The sequence below is a fragment of the Myotis daubentonii genome, chromosome 3 (assembly GCF_963259705.1).
Source record: "Myotis daubentonii chromosome 3, mMyoDau2.1, whole genome shotgun sequence".
In the NCBI taxonomy this organism is placed as follows: Eukaryota; Metazoa; Chordata; class Mammalia; order Chiroptera; family Vespertilionidae; genus Myotis; species Myotis daubentonii.
In genome coordinates this window covers 94,431,687-94,450,699 of record NC_081842.1, presented here as the reverse complement: position 1 = coordinate 94,450,699, position 19,013 = coordinate 94,431,687, and the positions used below count along the sequence as shown (strand labels likewise).

General features: G+C 36.0%; 1 non-coding gene across 1 annotated transcript; it reads right to left on the bottom strand.

Moving 5' to 3' along the window:
* Nucleotides 1–18,571: 18,571 nt before the first annotated feature.
* On the bottom strand, nt 18,572–18,702 carry LOC132232202 (small nucleolar RNA SNORA38). The gene has a single exon (XR_009452340.1). It is a non-coding gene; the product is annotated as a small nucleolar RNA SNORA38 (small nucleolar RNA).
* Between the last annotated feature and the right edge of the window lie 311 nt (nt 18,703–19,013).

Here is a 19,013-nt window from a genome sequence, read left to right as displayed (position 1 = left end):
GAGATGCTTTAATACTGTGCTCATGTTGATCAATATACGTAGATGTCCTGGGTTTCCCCTGTCATTATGTAATGAGGCTCAGTTTCTCAAAAGGCCTGCTTCCTTAGTCCCAAGGCCGACTGGCAGGTGAGCCTAAGTGGGAGAGCTGTGAGATTTGCAGGCAAACTTTGGTGAACATATGTAGAGATTAAAAGCAGGCATGCTGTTGCTCCTACTCCTTCCCTGCAAATCTAAAATGAGATTAAATGACTCTGAAGTCCTAATATCATCTAAGAAAACTTTATTTTTTTCTAGAAGTGCAATTTCTAAAAGCAGAACTTTAGATTTCTTTTCTCTTTTAGAGAAAAATCAGACGTTAAAGTCCTCTATAAGCTGAGTTGGGGCATGGGGAGAGAGTAGGAGCAACTGAACAAGCAACTTATTCCAGAGCAAGCCTTTTAACTAATTAACCTCTTTTCCGTTCCACTATTCCCACTTTCAAAACTTATCTGTCCCAAAGTCATGAACTTATAAAATGTTTCCTCAAATGTCTCCTTTGACCTTCTTTTGTCTGTGTACTAGATTAGTTTTTCAATAAGTTTGTCTGATTTTCAACCTGTAAGAAATATTTTAATTGTGTTTGCATGTTGCTGACCCATTCATCCTATGAGCATTATACCCCTGTTACATATTTTAACATTTTGTACTTCATTGCAATAACACTTAGACCAGTGGTTCTCAACTTGGCTGCACATTAGAATCACCTGGGAATCTTTTTAAAATCCTGATTTCTGGACCTCATCCTCCGGAAATTCTGTTTCTTTGTTACTAATGTTGTGGCCCCACCCCATAACAAAGAAACAGAATTTCCGGAGGATGAGGCCCAGAAATCAGGATTTTAAAAAGATTCCCAGGTGATTCTAATGTGCAGCCACTGTTGAGAACCACTGACTTAGAGGGAACTGAAAGGCAGATAAGGTTGCTCCTTCTGCCAACTTGACCTCAAACTTAAATTTTCCACCATAATATTTTTTTGATTTTTTTAAAATTTTTATTTTATTGTTTAAGGTATTACAGATAGTAGTACATATGTCTCCTTCCCCCCCCATTGACCTTCCCCCAGCCTCCCATACCCCCCAGCACGTGCCCTCACCCCACCCCCCAGTGTCTTGTGTCCATTGGTTATGCTTATATGTATGCATACAAGTCCTTCGGTTGATCTCTTACCTCCCCCCGCAATACTCCCCAGCCTTCCCACTGTAATTTGACAGTCTGTTCCATGCTTCTCTGCCTCTGTATCTATCTTTTTGTTCATCAGGTTATAATGTTCTTTATAACCACCATAATATTTTAAACACAAAGATTATATTAGTTTCTTGTCATTGCTGTACAAATTACCACCAACTTAGTGGCTTATAACAACACAGTGTTATCTTAAAGTTTGGAGGGCAGAAGTCTTAGAATGGGTCTAATGGGGCTAAAATCAGCTGTCAGCACCACTGAGTCACTTCTGGAGGTTCTAAGGGATAATCTATTCCTTGCCTTTTCCAATTTTCATAGGCTGCTCACCTTCCTTGGTTCATGGCTGATCACTCCAACACTTGCTTACTTATCTCATCTTCTTCTCTGATTTTCCTACCCCCTTCTTTTCATTATGAGAATCCTTGTGATTGCATTAAGCCCACATAAATAATACAGGGTTATCATCCTATCTCAAATTCTTTAACTTTTAATGACTATATATATATATATATATATATATATATATATATATATATATACTATTAATTATATATCAATGTAAATAATAGAGGAATATGCAAATTGGCCAGGACTCTGTCATGTAATGACCAATCAGGATGGGGGTGGGGCCACGGTGGAGAGTTCTCAGCACACCTACGCTGGGGTCCAAAGGGCTTGGAGAGGAAGGGAGAGCAGATAGGCAGTTAAGGGCATCAGGCCAGGAGGGGAGAGCAGATAGGCAGTTAGGGGGATCAGGCCTGCAGGGGAAGGCAGTTAGGGGGATCAGGCTGGCAGGGGGGAGCAGTTAGGAAGTTAGGGCAATCAGACCAGGAGGGGAGAGCAGTCAGGGAGATCAGGCTAGGAGGAGAGAGCAGTTAGGCAGTTAGGGCCATCAGGCCGGCAGGGGAGCAGTTAAGGGCATCAGACAGGCAGGCAGGTGAGTGGTTAGGAGCCAGTGGTTCCAGACTGTAAGAGAGATCCCAGATTTGAGAGGGTGCAGGCTGGGCTGAGGGAACCCCCCCGCCACACACACACACTGTTCATGAATTTTGTGCACTGGGCCTCTAGGGCCTCTAATATATATATATATGCATATATGCATATAAACATATATACATATACATATATATCCTATCTAATAATAGACAAAAATGGTAATTGACAGTACCTCTGACACGCTTCCCATTGGCTAATCAGGGTGATATGCAAATTAACTGCCAACCAAGATGGCGGCTGGCAGCCAGGCAGCTGAAGCGAACAGGAGGCTTGCTTGCTCCAGTGATGAAGGAAGCCAAGGTTCCCCGCCTGCCGCCGCCCAGCTCTGAGCTGCACTCTAAGCAACTATGTTACAATTATAGAAGCTAAACAATCCCCAGAAACCTGCTTTCAGCAAGCCAGGCCTCAGAGCTGGAGTTGCAACAGTGTTTCAATTATAGAAGCTAAACAAAGCCCAGATACCTGCTTTCGGACTGCAGTCGGACATCCTTAGTGCTGCTGAGGAGGCAGGAGAGCTAAAGCTGGCTCTCAGCTCCAGTGACAGCCATAGAAGGTAAATAAATCCAAGAATTAAAAAAAAAGAAACAAAGGAGAGGTTGGGAGCTTCAGTCACCTGCCAGCCTGAAAATGGCCCTCAGCCTCTCACCCAGACTGGCCAGGCACCCCAGTGGGGACCCCCACCCTGAAGGGGGTGTACCAGCTGCAAACAGCCATCATCCCCTCATCCAGGCTGGCCAGGCACCCAAGCAGGACCTCCACCCTGATCCGGGACACCCTTCAGGGCAAACCAGCCGGCCCCCACCCGTGCACCAGGCCTCTATCCTATATAGTAACAGGGTAATATGCAAACTGACCCTAACAGCAGAAAGACTGGGAATGAATGGTCACTATGACACACACTGACCACCAGGGGCAGATGCTCAATGCAGGAGCTGCCCTCTGGTGGTCAGGGCACTCTCACATGGAAGAGCTCTGCTCAGCCACAAGCCAGGCTGATGTCTGCCAGTACAGCGGTGGTGGTGGGAGCCTCTCCTGAGTCCTCAGCAGTGCTAAGGATGTCCGACTGCAGTTTAGGCCTGCTCCCCGCTTGCAAGTGGACATCCCCTGAGGGCTGCCGGGCTGCCAGAGGGATGTCTGATTGCCATCTTAGGCCCAATCCCCTGGGGAGCGGGCCTAAGCCAGCAGGTGGTCATCCCCTGAGGGGTCCCAGACTGCGAGAGGGAATAGGCCGGGCTGAGGGACCTCCCCTCCTCCCCCAAGTGCACAAATGTTTGTGCACCGGGCCTCTAGTATATATATATATATATATATATTTAATCAATATATCTGATAGCATGCCATCCACTCACTTGAGGATACAGATATAAATGGAAATTATTTCCAGTAAGAACTGAAGCTGGAAAGGTTTAGGAGAGTCACAGTTGAGCTATAACTACTTAAGTTTGGCCATTTCCAGTGGTTTTCATGATTATTATAGATCTTTTTGGCCAACTAAGCTTCCATGACTTTAGACTTTTGCTATCCCACAGAATCTATCATCTATCTATCTATCTATCTATCTATCTATCTATCTATCTATTTATCTATCATCTATCATTTATCTATCTATATAGATATATTACCAGCAAAGAATCTGAAATTTTATCTAATGTAATCCCTCATTTTAAAGAGTAGAGTTCCAAGAAATTCCAGAACTCTTTCAACAATTTATGTTAAACAGAAATAAAACCTAAATTCTTTGAATGATGTATGTCAATTATTTTAAATACTTGTTCTTGCTTATGATTAAAATATTCCACAAAATTATATATGCAAAGTCTCTAAGCAACTATGGAAATCACAGTCTCTAATGATCCTCAGATATTTGTGATGAGTTACAGTACCTTAAATTGTTAGATTAGATTGTTTAGTGGTTACAAAGTGGTTAATAGTATTTAGACATTTTCTACAAACTGCCTAGCAACTCTATAAATTAAGAACACACAAATATTTAGTTATAAGTGCCTTCCTGAGAGTGAAAGTTTAGAAATTCCAAGTTTATGAGTGAGATGTGGAGACCTCAAATTTATAGGTTCTGCCATCCCTGAAATAATGTTGGATAAATAAATGATAAGAAAGCAACAGAATTAGAAAAGAGAACTCTCATAGACTATTTAAAGGTTAGAGTTTAACATATTTCTTTTATATTCCCTGCATTACTTAGCTCAGTTTTGTGTTTGCTGGAGCTCAATAAACACTTACTGATAGATTAGTTGATTTAGCAGAAGCAGTCTCCAGGGCTAGTTTCTTACAGGATTCAGTTACATCAGAACAGTTAACATCTGTGGTGACTCCTAAAAGCTGCCTCTCTGCAACATGAAAAAGAGTGTAGGTAACTGAGGACTCATTTTGAACACATTTTTCTTTTTAGGGAAGAAAGCCAAGACAGAATTATTCTCTAAAGTTCTTAAAGGCAAAATACACCTTATAGCCACTGTTTATGCAAAAAAAAACATCTAGTGTATGTATTGACTTATAATGAGAAAGTATTGTCTTCACAACCAGATTGTTTTTAGAAAATATGTTAGATTCTAGTCAAAATAGCTATATCATCAGCAATTTTCAGAAACCTAAAGTTAAAATAATTTTAATGTTGAACAGGTATTCTCAATTTCATGCCAATCATTATTTATGAGTGATTTCAATTGCTGAATTAAAAGAATTGTAGCAGAACTGCAAAAAAATGTCTCATTAAACCACTGAATTTTAAAGGGCTGTGAACACCTGAGATGCTACAAGCAGCAACCCATGAATAGTGAAAACACATTAACTTTGGAAAGGATCTGCTCTGCCACCACTATTTGACCCTCAAAAAATAAAACAAAACAAAGAAAACAAACCAACCCCTGAAGAAGGACAGAATGTTTCATCTTTGAGCAGCACAACAAAAATTGCCTAACACTCTTAGGCACTGAAACTTACAGAGTGTCCCAAAGCTAGTGTAATTGACCATCCATAGCCACAATTCCTAAAACAAAGTGCAGAAGAGGGTAGTCTGAGGTGATTGCTCACCTACAGTACTAATTTTGTCATCTTTCATGGCTGACTTTTGTTGGTTTATAAATAAAATATTAATATTATTTGGAATGTGAATTATAAAATTTCATGTTTTCCTGATAGCATAAGAGGTGTTTGCTCTGATTTGATTCCATTTTTATACATTTATTCTTAATGACTGATTTTTATCTTAAGTTGAATGATTTTTTTTCTTATTTACAATAAAAAACATATTTTTCTACCCTAAGGAATTTAAGTGGAGGACCCAGTCATAATTTTGTGTTTATTTTTGCAAATATTTCTGGCTCATGAAAGGGTGAAGGAAAGTGAATATTCTGGCATAATAAAGCATTCTGGCAGCCAGAGTAACCATGGCTCTGTCCCTGCAACACACACTTTCTGTTCAATTTATACAGTATCCTGACACTAGCCAATGTATCATCATTTTTCTACAAATGACCTAACAACTTTTGTTTGTAGTCAGCCTTGGCAGTCAACAAACTTTGTTTGGAGTCTACTCTAAGTGTAGAATGGCTATCTATGCCATAGGTTATGGAATCAATAATGGTCTACCCATTAAACCCAACCAACAAATCTTTCCCCAGGCACTTCAGTGTGTCACCATTTCATTGGTGCCTATGGCATACAGACCTGGTGGCCCTGATGGGAGTCATTAACCACCTTTTGTATCACAAGATCTAACCACCCTCAGGTAGGAAGGGTAGTGCTACTGGAGTATTTATTACCTGGGGATGAGTATTCATTCACTTCAGCCCCTCATCTGAAAAAGAAATGGCAGTGAAATGCAGAGCTAACTGACAGAATCCACCAGTTCTGGAGTGCAATTCTCCCACAGGGTTTCAACTGCCACTAGGGCAAGTGAATAATAATTCATTTTTGGTCATGTTAAGTTGACCTTTCAGAATTTTATAGTAGTGACTTAATTAACATAGAATGATGCAACACTAAAAATTTCTTCTCTAAAAGTTTCTGGGTCATAACCACTGCATTCCTAGGTTGTGATCTTCTCTCCAATTTTGGCTTCATCCATGTTTTTTGCACCTGCCATCAGAAGGGACACTAAGTAAGAATGAAATAAGAATATCTGTACTTTGTTGTCTGACAGAGCTGAAGACCAATTTAGGGGATGTTGGAAATTACCACATTGATCAGCAGAGTTGGTTAGTATTGTGGAGCAACAATCTTAAAATGCTTTCAGAAGGGATAGTTATGATTACCTGTAGTAGTGTCTTATATTAGTTTCCTTAACAAAATACCACAAAGTGGATAGCTTAAGCAACAGAAATTTATTGTCTCTCAGTTCTGGAGGTTAGGATTGTTTCCTTACAAGTATTTTCTACCACATGCCTTTCTCATAGTTTCTGTTTTGCTGGCAACCTTTGGTATTCCTTGGCTAGTGGCAGCATGCTTACAGTTTCCACATGGCATTTTTTCTGTGTATCTGTCTTTATGTTCTAATTTTCCCTTTTGAGAAAGACACAGACATTGAATTAGGGCCCATCCTAATGCCTTCATCTTCCCTTGATCATCTGCAAAGACTCTCCAAATAAGATCATAATCACAGGTTCTGAGCATTACTGAAATACTAATTTGCAGGCACACATTGTAATGTGTCATCTTATCCTTAGAAGACTATCTGATGTCTGCTGTGGATCCTGCACAAGAGGTGGGATAACTTCCCCTGGTGCCAAGGATGGGCTACACATAGGGTAAAAGATGCCTGCTACTGTCACCACTTCTCTTGGATATTATGGAATGAAGCTGGCAGCATGGTTAGAATTGAGTGGGAAAGAGCCATTTAAGTCCACATAAACCCAAGGGTTGGTAATGTGCTGTTGAAACACATGGGCTCTGAACTAATTCTGTCTGTCTTGGGTAAGAGATAACCAAAATCATCATTGCATTCACACCATTCTGGCAGCCTAATATTACACTATTATCTGAGAGAATATTTTCTCATATTTTTGGGCATAGGAAAGTACTTCTAATTTTTCATTTTCTATTTTTACTTATTATTGCATATTTCCGCAGGAATCTTTATGGTAACAGACACCAGATTATCTGGAAGAAAACAACATTGCACCAACATATTTAAATTAGGAAATTAAAAAGTACTTTCATACAAACGTATTATTGATAATATAGTGAACATCCAAGTGACATGTTAATATGGAATTATTTTCTCAGTTTTACCTTGTACTGAAATCTGATATTAAGCAGAATTTTGTTTAGATATTGAATCAAGTTATCAAAATAACTGAAGAGGAAAGAAATCATTTATATTGAAGTTAGTAAATAACGTGGTCATTCTAATTTTCTCAGTGTTTATGGTAGCCTTCTCTAGAAATGGTCTCTAGGAACAAATAGCTTGACACTTTGTTCTCTAATTCAGGGACACATTTAAAAGAAAGCAGCTCAGTAGAAATTACTAATATCAATGTTAAAAATTCCTTACTGAAGAAAATGAAATGGACAAGTACTTTAAAACTATACTTTCTGAATTGAAATACAAATTGAAATATATATATATATATATATATATATATATATATATATATATTTTTTTTTTCTTTTTTCTTTTTGGTGCCCTTGATCAGAATCGAAATCGAACCTGGGACCCTTTAGTCTGCAGGCTGATGCTCTATCCACAGTCAGGGCAAAAAATATATACATATTTTTAAAACATACTCCCAAAAGATGGGTTTTTCATTAGAAGTAAGATAGCTGAAACAGTATTCCACTCAAAGTTTGTGAAATTTCAAATTCTAAAGAGAATACATGTACAACAATGTGATGATCTACTATTGAGGTAATGCTCATTTTGTTTCTTTTTCTTTTAATTAAGACATTATTTTATTAAATAAATCATAGTTTGGGCTAAATTTAGTTTTTTAATTCAGTGACAATTCAGCTTTTAAAATTTGGGCTTTATCATAGTCTAGAGGAAAGAGAGGACAAGTGAAAAAAATATACAAAATATTTTTGTTATCTTACAACTTCATAAGACAGCTATATCATGGAACCAGAGTCTGGCTTTTAGTATGTTATAATTTGGATATTAATTTTGTCACTTTATCTAGGGATGTTCATGTGCTAGTATATTCATTCAAATAACAAGTCAGAAAACAATTTTATAACTGTGAATGAAGACATTCGAACGTTTAACCATTTGGTCCCCATTAACATCTTATTCAATATTTAAGTGGATTCTGCATGCTATAAAATTTATTATATTTATCGTGTCATGTAGCACACGGTGACCTTATTCTAAACACGTTTCAACCCTATTACTTCTCTCCATGCTTCCTATATTCCAGAAATTTTCCAGCTTCACCTTTTCCTGCTATATTGCATTAACTACCTTATACTCTCCAATTGGAGTACTAGTCCTCATTTCTACAGCTGTTCACTTTTTTTTTTATTCAGGTCATGCTATCTCCTTCATGAAAGCTTCTATTATTCTCCCCCTACTTCCAAATGTCAAATGAAGAATTATCTCTTTTCTATATCTTTTTACTTAGTATTGTAGTTATGTTTTCATGGATTTTATGTCCTCTGTGAAAACAGCAAATAAGACATCATGGCACATTTATTATTGCATTCTCCATAGCTTTATTCTAAATATCTTCCACTCAGTATTTTATCAATAAAATGATTTTTTAAAATATGCTGAAATTTAAAAAATAATAGGGAAACAAAATATATTGGTTAATAAGTTTGCAAATTTATTAAAATATCTGACTGGAGGAATTTGGAGGATTTAAATTAGTAGAATTAATAAAAACCGGTAGTTTAATCCAATTCACTACACACACACACAAAAATATTTGCCAAGCATATACAAACATTTATCTTCAGTGTTGTGGTACCTATTTTCTAACATATTACTTAATACTTGGCTCATAAGTAGGCATTCAATAAATGTTGTCTGAATGGATGGCAGTGTTAAATTCGGACCCCTGAGCTCTTTTTTCTTTCCACCTCCATACTTTAGAGGCAAGCCTTAGCCTTCTGCTGACATTACATAGAAGAAATGACAATTAATTAGGTCACAGTTTATCATACATTGGTTTTATTTTAGTCTCTTTAATAAGATTTGAGAAGCACCCTTGTGTAATCATTCTCACATTTAGGAACCATCTGTTAGAATAGGTCACTTCTGCAGATGGCCAATCTCATTAATTTATGTTGACTTTTTCCAGCTTCAATATCAAATTGAAATTTTTCTAACTACCAACCTTTAGAGAAACACTTAATTGGAGTCTTCAGCCATCTATGATCTGGAGAAAGAACTAAATGTACTTGGATCTATACACAAATTTATTTTACAATAGAGAATAATTCACATCATATGTAGTGCAAGTCAAATTCATTCCACATTTGTACAGCCTAGTGCTACTCCCCATGGAGAGCCAGCATGCCATTTAGAAAGGTGGTAATTTGAACCATAATTAATATTGACTCATGGTGACTCAGGACCACTGTATTGCTTCAGAAATGACACATGAATTCTAGTATATTCGTATATCTTTATTAATTTTTAAACATTGGTGATAGTAGAGTTTGAACCCTGCATGAAAGTATGTCCACACTTTCTGCAAAGAACAATATTTGGTCTGTACCTTTTCAATATTTGCTTTGTATTTCTACATTGGTTGATCAATAATGTTATTGAAAGCAGTCCTAAATTGTTTATTTTTTATTAACAGCTCTTTTTTGTTTTATTTTTGTTTTCTTTTTTAATTTTATTTTTAAATTATGAATTACATTCAATATTATTTTGTATTAGTTTCAGGTGTATAGCATAGTGGTTAGATAATCATATTCTTTACATTATCCCCCCAATATTTCCAATATTATTGACTTCTAATTGACTTTTTAAATCTCTGCCAATGTCTTTAGTTTTTTATTTTTTATTGAATTTATTGATGTAACACTGGTTAACAAAATTACACAAGTTTCAGTTGCACAATTCTATAACACATCATCTGTATAGTGTATTGTGTGTTCACCACCCAAGTGAAATATTTGTCCACCACCAATTATCCCCCTTATACCCTCCTCCACCTCCCTGAACCTCCTACTCCCCTGGAAATCACCACACTGTTGCCTGTGTCCATGAGTTCTTTCTCTCTCTCTCTTTTTTTTAGCTTAATCCCTCCACCAACCCCCACCCCACACCTGAGGTTGCCAGCCTGCTCTCTATGAGTCTGTCATTATTTTTCTTTTTAGTTCATTCTGTTCATAGATTCCACATATGAGTGAAGTGATCACTTGTATATATGAACAAATTAAATCTGAACATTCAAGAATTTTAGAGAAAGGAAGAATAACTCAATATTAGAACATGACATTATAAAATATGTATTCCCCTCATAAAAGAAGAAAATTCATGTTATAAAAGTTAGTAACTTTTATTGAAGTGAAGTGGAGATAGATCACTAAATATTACTATTGAAGGATCCTTAGAGACCTCAGTCGCTTCACTTTCCATTAAGGAACTATATATAGAAATCTATTGTGACCTACACATAATAAAACAGCTAATTATGGGAAAACAAGGACTAGAATCAGGTGTCCAAGCTTTCAGAACTGTGAGTGTGTGTATGTGTAAAAGAGTTTTTTAAAAAATAAATTTTAGGTTCACAGTAAGTTGAGTGGAGAGTACAGAGATTTCCCATATGCCCCCTGCTCCCACATATGTAAACCTCTCCCATTATCAACATCCCCTACCAGAATGGGGCATTTGTTACAATTGATCAACCTACACTGACAAATTATAATCATGCAAAGCCCATAGTTTGCATTGAAGTTCACTCCTGGTGTTGAGCATTTGGACAATTATATTATAACATGTTTACTCCATTATAGTATTACATTGCCCTATAAATATTCTCTGTGCTTGACCTATTCATATCTCCTTTTCCTTTACCCTTGGAAATCACACATTTTTTTACTATCTCCATAGTTTTGCGTTTTCGAGAATGATATATAGTTGGAATCATACAGTGTATAGCCTTTTTAGATTGGCTTCTTTCACTTAATGACATGAATTTAAGATTCCTCCATGTGTTTTCATGACATATCTTTTTAGTGTTGAATAATATTTTATTGTGTGGCTGTAACACCGTGCATTTATTCATTTACCTATTAAAGAATATATTGGTTACTTCCAAGTTTTGACAATTATAAATAAAGCTGTTATAGACATCCATATGCAAGTTTTTGTGTGGATATAAGTCTTCAACTCATTTGGGAAAATGTCAAGGAGAGTGATTGCTGGATGTATGGAAAAATATGTTTAGTTTTCTAAGAAATTGCCAAACTGTCTTTCAAAGTGTATGTACTATTTTGCATTTTGGTTAGAAATAAATCAGTTTGTTGTTCATTATATTCCATAAATGAGTGAGATCATGTGATATTTATCTTTCTCTGATGGAGTGTGGGGGTAAGAGGGAAAGATCAACCAAGGGACTTGTATGCATGCATATAAGTCTAACCAATGGACACAGACACCAGGGGGTTGAGGGCATGAGTGGGGGGATGGGGACAATGGGGGGATAAGGACACATATGTAATACCTTAATCAATAAAGAAAAAAATAAAATTAAAAAAGAAAAAAATCAGTTAGCGGATTCGGCAATATATCCACACTAGCTCTTGGTGTTGTAAGTGTTCTGGATTCTTACCACATTACTATGTAAATACTGTATCTTTTCATGTGCTTATTTGATATATATATATATATATATATATATATATATACATATATATATATGTATATATATATATATACATATATATGTATATATATATATATTATATATATTTGATTTTTTTTAGCGGGAAGAAGGGAGAGAGTTAGAAAGTAGAAACATCAATGAGAGAGAAGCATCGATCAGATCAGCTGCCTCCTGCACACCCCCTACTGGGGATGTGCCTGCAACCAAGGTACATGTCCTTGACCGAAATTGAACCTGGGACCCTTCAGTCCCCAGGCCGACGCTCTATCCAGTGAGCCAAACCGTCTAAGGCTTCTTTATATATTCTTTAGTGAGGAGTCTGTTAATATTCTTGGCCCATGTTTTAATCAGGTTGTTTGTTTTCTTACTGTTTTATTTAAAATTTTTTAAAAAATATTTTGCATGATGGCACTTTATTACATATGTTTTTGCAAATATTTTCTTCTGGAGTGGCTTGTCTTTTCATTCTATATTGGAATTGTGTTTAGCAGAGCAGAACTGTTTACTTTTATTAAGTCCAGATTTTAATTATACTTTCCATGGATTGTGCTTTTGGTGGTGTATCTAAAGTCATAACTATATCCAAGGTCATCCAGATTTTCTCTGATGTTATCTTTTATGACTTTTATAGGTTTTCACTTTACATTTAGGTCTATGAAACATTTTGAATTAATTTTTGTTAAGCATGTAAGCTCTGTGTCTACATTCATTGTTTTTTGCATGTGGATGTTTAATTTTTCTAGCACTATTTGTTGAAAAGACTACCATTGCTGCATTGTATTTCCTTTACATCTTTGTCATAGTTAACCTGACTGTACTGTATCTATGTGGATCTACATCTGGTCTATCTGTTCTGTTCCCTTACCTATTTGTCTATTCTTTTGCCAATACTAAATTGTCTTTATTACTGTAGCTTTCTAATAACTATTGACATTGGGTAGTGTCAGTCCAACTTTGTACTTCTCTTTAAATATTGTGTTGACTATTCTGGGTGTTTTCCCTCTCCATATAAACTTTAGAGTCAATTTTTTGATATTCTCAAAATAACTTGCCAGTATCTTGATTAGGATTGTCTTGACTCTTTAGATCAAGTTGGAAAGAACTGATCCTTTAACAATATTGAGTCTCTATATACATAAAAATGGAATATCTATTTATTGTGTTCTCCTTTGTTTTCTTTCATTAGAATCTTGTACTTTTCTTCATATAAACCTTGTGCATATTTTTGTTGGTAAAAATTATATAACTATGTATTTAATTTTTGGAGGTGTAAATGTAAAGAATATTCTTTTAAAATTCCACCTGTTCACTGCTGGTTTCTGGGAAAGTTATTGACTTTTGTATATTAACCTTGTATACCATATCTAGGCTGTAAAATGCTTTAGTTCCAGGTTTTGGGTCAATACCTTAGAATTTTCATCCATGAAAAAAGAAAGTTTTATTTTTTTCCTTCACTATATGTATTACTGTTATTGTCTTATTACATTAGCTAGAAATTCCAGTGCAATGTTGAAAAGCAGTGGTGAGAGGTGGCATCCTAGCCTTGTTTCCCCATCTTAGTGAGGAATTCTGAGTTTCTCACTCTGAAATATATGATAGCTGTAAGGTGTTTTTGTTTTTTTAATACAGATATTCTTTACCAATTGTCAAATTTCACTTTTACATTTGTTTTAAGTTGACTTTTAAAGAGAATGAAAGGGAGAGAGAAACATTGATTTATTATTCCACTTATTTATGCATTCATTAGTTGATTCTTGTAGGTGCCCTGACCAACGATCATATCTACAATCTTGGCATATTGGATGATGCTCTAACCAACTGAACTACGTGGGGCAGGGTGACTTTTAATTTACTGTGAGTTAGTATCATGAGTGGTATTGGATTTTGTCAAATGCTTTTTTGACATCTATTTATATGATCACGTGTTATTTTTTCCCTTTTTTAGCATGCTCGTGTGTTGGACTACATTAATTGATTTCAAATGTTGAAACAATATTGCATACCTGGGATAAATCCCACTTGGTTGTGGTGTATAATTCTTTTTACACAGTGTGGTTCAATTGCTAATATTTTCTTCAGTGTTCCTTGATTTTTATTTTAATCTCCATGGGCATTCTAGTGATATCCCCTTTCATTTCTGATACTAGTAATTTGTGTTCTTTCTCTTTGTGTGGGTATATGTTTCCTCAACTACTATATTATTTTTCTCATGAACTTAATGTCATAGTTTATTATAGACATAAGTTCTGTCAAGATTCTCTTAAAGTAGTTTTATTTAAAATTTCTAATTAATACTAATTATTTCTATTTTCTTAATTTTTTATGGTTTAGAGACTTTGCTTCCTCAAATATATAGAATAATCCTAGAATACAAAATAACCTCAGACATAGGAATCATTTCTTAAAATCAGATATAGAATCTTATATGGCTTTATGCTGCCTATCTCTGGTAACAAACTAATCATCAATGCTTCTAACTATTCCATGTGCCTAACAATTTTCCTTTCCTAAGGTAAAATGTATAGAGAATGAGAAAGACATTAACAAAACCTGAGATGATGTCTTTATCGTATTGCATAATTGCATCACTATATGGGAGAGAGAGATAAACTGATGCATTTTGGGGGTTCATCTTATGTGAGATATTGCCAATCTTAAAACAAGCAAAGAAAAAGGGTGGAATGATTTTCTGACTCTTGAAACTTCTTCTTGAAAGGGCTATGTGTTATTTTTCTCACATTTCCTGCATGAAGGTAAGTCACAGAGGCAATTTTGATTCCACAAAGTTGGAAGCTTAAAACCCCCACAAAAAGAAGTATTCAAATCACTTGTCTAGTCTTGATGAGTGAAATGGGGGACCAAACCCTCTCACAAACATAGGCAGCAAATGTTTGAGAACAGTTATAGAAAAAATTTCAGCACCTAAAGTTAATATACATGAGGAAAGTTATCTATGGCTAATAGGTAATACAGATTGGAATTATTAAATCATCAAGAATTGGTTTTGATCAGTTTCTCAAAAATGAAACCTATACTAACTATACCAGAGGCACATCTTATAAGTGCCAACAATTGAAACAAATTCTTTGGTGCTTTCTTTTTAAAATCCTAATTGAATAATTGCAGAATAAAACAAAGGAAGGAAATAAAGAAAGAAGAGAGAAGAGGGGAAAGAGAGAGAGAGAAAAGGGGGAAGAGAAGATAATGATGATGACAAAGAAGGAGGAGAAGAAGGAAAAAGAAGAAGAAAAGATAAAAAATAAAGAAAAGAAAAAAAGGAGAAGAGAAGAAATAGAAAATTTACATATGTGTGGTATGGTGACAAACTGTTCTGGTTTCTTCAGAACCAAGGGGTTTCCTTACATGCAGAATTTTTAGTGCTAAAACTGGGAAAGTCTATGCAAACCAGGATGGATGTACACAGCTTTGGGTTAAAAATGTGCATGGAGAAGCAACATCAAAGAGTAGAAAGTATAAGTTTGCCTGTCAGTTTCATATATGCTGAAACAAGACATGCCATCTCTGGGTCAGAGACAAAGGACTCCATCATTCCCAGAAATGGCCGCAGTCAGAATATTGGCATTTTCGTGGACCTGTTCTCTGAGCCCTAATTGCCACAGGATGATATGAAAAGTGTAAGGATGAGCCTGTACATACAGTGAGTTGTGTAGAAGCTCTGAGCTAGCAAACCCAAATCTTTTAAATAGGCAAAAACAAACAAACAAAAAACGTGACGGATTTTTGCTTCAGAGGGAAACATTTTCTTTATAATACTGGACAGTAAGCATGCCTAAGTGCCTGGATGCAGACATTATCTCTATTCTACAACTTTTCACTATAGAAACATCATGAAAAGATTATCTGAAATAAAGGTAGTTAGTATCTCTGCTGGAAAGATGTGCAAAAATGTGAGTCATAGAGAATTGTCTCCCAACAATATTTGTGGATTTCTACAACTGTTATGGGATATACTTTAGCATTTTACTGGGGCATTGGGAGAGAAAACTCAACATTCTCTCATATAATTTAATTATTTAATGTATAGGTTTGTTAAACTTTGGAAGGCAGCTAGGTTCACCACTATACCACCAACGCAACCTAAAACTTTGGAATAAAGAATAGTTATGTTGGGAGTTAGAATAGGAGTCTAGGAAATTAAAATTGCCATTATTCATTCTCTCTCTCTCTCTCTCTCTCTCTTTCTCTCTCTCTCTCTCTCTCATGTGTGAAACACACAGGGCGATGTGAAAAGTGTTAGGATGAGCACACGATTTCACAGAGTATGGTTCATACAGACTGTGGTTCAAACAGTCAGGTTGGAGGACAGAAATGCTATAGTTGTACATATAAATATAATAGAGACAGCTTCTTAGGTTGTCTGCATGTGCTTAAAGCACAATAGCAAACGCGGTGAACGCAGGTGGGCTTTTTAATTTCTTTGCCTCGGGGCTGCTTCTCTTAGTTGGTCTGGACGTTGTTTGGCCCATGGGAGAGCAGGCTTGACATTCTCTCATGTGCCTTCCCCACTACCCAGCTGTCTCCGACTCTTCAATTTGCCTAAGACTAAACCTTTGGCTGCCCCGAAAGCCTTACATGGCCTTGTAATGAACAAGCATATTGCTGAGTAATGAGTTTCTGTATTGCCTCTTTTGCATCCTCAATAATTAAACATGATTTTACATCAGATGTAACAATTGGGGATCCCCTCACTCCCTCACCCCACCACACGCACACACACACACACACACACACACACACACACACACTCACTCTCCTAGGACATTTGGAAATGTCTGGAAACATTTTTGCGTGCCACAAATTGGGAAGAAGGTACTACTAGCATTTAGTGAACAGTGGTCAGAAATGTTGCAAAACACCCAATGGTGCACAGGATATCCCCCGCAATACAGAAATATCTGGCCCAAATTGCAATAGTGTCAAGGTTTCAAAACCATACTATAAGGTACTATATAATTAGTCACTTTTCATTCAGTGCTTAGCAAATGTTTATTGTGCTTCTATTAAGTGTATGAGTATATAATTATGCTCATATATTACTTTTGTCACCCCTTCTGCCACTGGTTGTGTGTATTTTGAGAGGATAGTATCATAGGTTTCTTTAAAATGAATTGAAGCAGTAAATCAGATAAGTAATGGCTATCTATCTGGAAGTGATTTGAAATATACAGGATTACAAACTATTATAAGTTTTACTATTAAAACCATTTTTTGCTACATCTATTTTTGTAAGACTGAAGAGCCAAGCTTTAGTTGGGAAGAGGTTCATGAGGTGCTAAATCTTAGTGGATTTTTATTATTTAAAATGAACCTTTTAAATGTAATTCTGGTTTTTCGATAATCCAGGACCTGTTCTCATTATTTATTTGCCACATCAGGTACTTTATGGTCTGCATTGCATTTGTTGACATCTTAATCATTAAATGTTTTTCAGTTTATTATATTTTAACATGAAGCATCAAAATCTTTAAAATTTATCCTGTTCAGCATATATTTGGACAATAAAAAACAAAATAGCTATTATTATTGACAAGTGGATTCAACAGAAAGCATAATTCAAGGATAAAAAGAGTTTCTTCAATGGCTGATTATGCTTTGGCTGCTGTTTACCTTTCTAGGGTTTATAGTTGCCTGTCTTAGTGGTAGATTTTAGAACTGGTAGGGGTTCAAGTGGAATTGTGCCTTTTCACTTGAACCAATAAAGCTTCCTTTGAATCTGACATCCCATCTTCTTATCTCCTTGTAATTTCAGATCAACAAACTGAAAGAAATCAATCACCATTCCACAGTATGCCCTACAAGTTTCAGGGATTCCTGTAAGGCTTTGAAATTGAGTGTGATCATCAGTCTTTACTTGGAGTTCAATTAAAGGTGACGAGACAATAGAAGGGGCATGAATTAGGACTACTTAAACATGGAGCTATCTGTGAATTAGTCTCAATCTCTGCAATAGTGTCTTTAATTTCTGACACTGATAAAATTTTGGAAGTTTTAGTGGACAATTCTTCCCTTATCTTACTATCATTGCCCTGTAACCTCATTTTAGAAAATTAATCAAGTAACATGTTGCACGTGGCTTACTCTGGATATATTAGTGTATATCTTAGTCCTTCTGCACGTTTAAACTTAGATGAGATTGGTCAAATGAGGAAACACCTGGGTTTTAAGTAGTTATTTTTAAGAAGTATCATCATGTTGTTGTTGAAGTGTAGATTTGTGGACTATGGACAGTCAACAAAATGTACTTAAAGTTAAACTATTTCCAAAAGGGTATTTACCCAGGTACTCATTCATATATTACTTTTTGTGCTGTTGGTCCTGTACCGGAAATATTTTCTCTTATTGTTACTTTGCTTTTTAAACTTAGCTTAGCCACTTAAAGTAAATCTGCTTATGGCACAATATTCCTCAAATCCATCCAAGCTGTATGTTTGTTTCCTCCCCTCCCCCCCCCCCGCCAAAAAAATCTATCCAGATAAGGCACCACATTACTTAGCTTTTTTCTTTTGCTTTTTTCTTTTCTTTTTTTTTTTTTTCTATGTGGGATGGTTGATCTTGAGCCTGCAGGGAGCTAGCTGGCTCCAGACTTTTCCAAGTCCACATTGCTTTGCCTCCAGTTCTTAAATGTCCAAAGACAGGGAACCACAGACACGCCTTTGTAGGAGGGGTTACTTAGCTTTTTTCTCTCTGCTTTGTCTTACTTTCCTCACTCCCTCTCCTCCAAGCTTTCCTTCCATTAATCTCTTCAAGGAGAATTCTCATTTCAGGCTCTGCTACTTAAGAGTTAAAAGCACCTATTAATAGATAAAGGGCTCTTATTATTTACTTTATTATTAATATAATTACCTGTCCTCAAGGAAATTGCAATATAAATAGCTAATATTGATTGGCAATTCTCTGTATCCTAGGCACTAAACCAATTACTTCAATATATCTTCTGAATCTAAATTATTTAAAACATCATAAGTGGTAATTGCT